The sequence below is a fragment of the Coregonus clupeaformis genome, chromosome 30 (assembly GCF_020615455.1).
Source record: "Coregonus clupeaformis isolate EN_2021a chromosome 30, ASM2061545v1, whole genome shotgun sequence".
Taxonomy (NCBI): Eukaryota; Metazoa; Chordata; class Actinopteri; order Salmoniformes; family Salmonidae; genus Coregonus; species Coregonus clupeaformis.
This window is the reverse complement of record NC_059221.1, coordinates 26,810,834-26,813,685: the sequence shown is the minus strand read 5'-3', so window position 1 is coordinate 26,813,685 and position 2,852 is coordinate 26,810,834. Positions and strand designations below refer to the sequence as shown.

At 45.1% G+C, this 2,852-nt stretch overlaps 1 non-coding gene across 1 annotated transcript; it reads left to right on the top strand.

Moving 5' to 3' along the window:
- Positions 1-2,292: 2,292 nt before the first annotated feature.
- trnaf-gaa lies at positions 2,293-2,365 on the top strand. Its single transcript has one exon. It is a non-coding gene; the product is annotated as a tRNA-Phe (tRNA).
- The last annotated feature ends 487 nt before the right edge of the window (positions 2,366-2,852 follow it).

Genomic DNA, 2,852 nt, shown 5'->3' with positions numbered 1-2,852 from the left:
GTGAGACATCTGTTTCTCTAACTAGACACTCTAATGTATTTGTCCTCTTGCTCAGTTGTGCACCGGGGCCTCCCACTCCTCTTTCTATTCTGCCACCACCATGCTGCACCGTAGGGATGGTGCCAGGTTTTCTCCAGACATGATGCTTGGCATTCAAGCCAAAGAGTTCAATCTTGGTTTCATCAGACCAGAGAATCTTGTTTCTCATGGTCTGAGAGTCTTTAGGTGCCTTTTGGCAAACTCCAAGCGGGCTGTCATGTGCCTTTTACTGAGGAGTGGCTTCTGTTTGGCCACACTACCATAAAGGCCTGATTGGTGGAGTGCTGCAGAGATGGTTGTCCTGGAAGATTCTCCCATCTCCACAGAGGAACTCTGGAGCCATGTCAGAGTGACCATCGGGTTCTTGGTCACCTCCCTGACCAAGGCCCTTCTCCCCTGATTGCTCAGTTTGGCCAGGTGGCCAGCTCTAGGAAGGTTCCAAACTTCTTCTATTTAAGAATGATGGAGGCCGCTGTGTTCTTGGGGACTATCAATACTGAAGACATTTTTTGGTACCCTTCCCCAGATCTGTGCCTCAACACAATCCTGTCTCGGAGCTCTACGGACAATTCCTTCGACCTCATGGCTTGCTTTTTGCTCTGACATGTACTGTCAACTGTGGGACCTGATATAGACAGGTGTGTGCCTTTCCAAATCATGTCCAATCGATTGAATTTACCACAGGTGGACTCCAATCAAGTTGTAGAAACATCTCAAGGATGATCAATGCAAACAGGATGCACCTGAGCTCAATTTCGAGTCTCATAGCAAAGGGTCTGAATACTTATGTAAATAAGGTATTTCAGTTTTTTTTATACAGGGGGTACCAGTACCGAGTCAATGTGCGGGGGTACAGGTTAGTCGAGGTAATTGAAGTAATATCTACACGTAGGTAGGGGTAAAGTGACTATGCATAGATAATAAACAGCGAGTAGCAGCTGTGTAAAAAAAAAGTGGGGGGGGGGTCTATGCAAATAGTCCCGTTAGCCATTTGATTAGCTGTTCAGCAGTCTTATGGCTTGGGGGTAGAAGCTGTTAAGAAGCCTTTTGGACCTACACTTGGCGCTCCGGTACGACTTGCCGTGCGGTAGCAGAGAGAACAGTCTATGACAAGGGTGGCTGTAGTCTTTGGCAATTTCTAGGGACTTCCTCTGACACCGCCTAGTATAGAGGTCCTGGATGGCAGGAAGCTCGGCCCCAGTGATGTACTGGGCCATACGCACTATCCTTTGTAGCGCCTTGCGGTCGGATGCCGAGCAGTTGCCATACCAGGCAGTGATGTAAGCAGTCGCCTTGTGAATGTTGACCTGTTTAAAGGTCTTACTCACATCGGCTACGGAGAGCGTGATCACACAGTCATCCGGAACAGCTGGTACTCTCATGAATGGTTCAGTGTTGCTTGCCTCGAAGCGCGCATAGAAGTAATTTAGCTTGTCTGGTAGGCTCGTGTCACTGGGCAGCTCGCGGCTGGGCTTCCCTTTGTAGTCTGTAATAGTTTGCAAGCCCTGCCACATCTGACGAGCGTCGGTGCCGGTGTAATAGGATTCAATCTTAGTCCTATATTGATGCTTTGTCTGTTTGATGGTTCGTCGGAGGGCATAGCTGGATTTCTTATAAGCGTCCGGGTTAGAGTCCCGCTCCTTGAAAGCGGCAGCTCTACCCTTTAGTTCAGTGTGGATGTTGCCTGTAATCCATGGCTTCTGGTTGGGGTATGTATGTACGGTCACTGTGGGGAAGAGGTCATCGATGCACTTATTGATGAAGCCGGTGACTGATGTGGTATACTCAATCTATCTGCAATATTAAAGTTGATTTACCCCCTAAAAAATATCTATTAGAATATTATTAGAATATTATTTTGATTATGTCCCCCCCACTTCTAAAACCAAAGTTGCGCCCCTGGGTATAATACCAAACATATTTTCTATGTTTAAGGGGAACTCTTCCACTGTTTTGGTAAAACCCATCCACTGTTTTGGTAAAAAGCGTATTCAATCTCAAATTCATAGACAGAGCCATGACATCAACATAAACCATGTTTTGAGGGCTTACGTTGCTTGTTTACAATGACATTGTATACAAACAATGAAGTAAAACAAGTTTATATTCTGGGTTCTGATGGGGTCCGACAGTTGAACTAAGCTCATGAGGCACTTATAACGTATACTGTTCAAGAATCAACGGGAATGTAGCGTTAATGTAAAATACCAAAAGTGGATTTAGGTGTTGCAGATTGCAAGATTCTTTAACGTGGCCGAAATAGCTCAGTTGGGAGAGCGTTAGACTGAAGATCTAAAGGTCCCTGGTTCGATCCCGGGTTTCGGCAGTTAGTTTTTCCTTTATAGCCTAGTCTCGCAGAACTGTCCTTTAATGCTTGCAAAACACTGATACGATACATGATGTGTGTTTTGACTTTATTTTACACTACCTGCTTTGATGCCAGCTACATAGAAATGCTGCCTCTCTCGTTCTGTTCTCGCTTTAGATGTGACGTCACTCCCTGCAGTGCTCATGCAGGTGCTTTATATTCACGACCCCCGGCCGGAATATGGCGCTCCGGTATGCAACAATGATGGTATAGACACAGTTTCTAAACAGAGACGAAACATCGCGAGATTTCCGGCCGGGGTTTGGCGTTTGAGAAGTCAATGAGAGACGCAATGTTTTTTTCCTTAGTTGTTAATTTTCTCGAAATATAAAGGCACAAACTAGATTCGAGCCAATGTCTTAAGTATTTGATAATGTTATTACTTAAACTTCATGAAAGTGACAAACTGACACGTTTTTATTTTCGTAAAAAATTACTTTATATC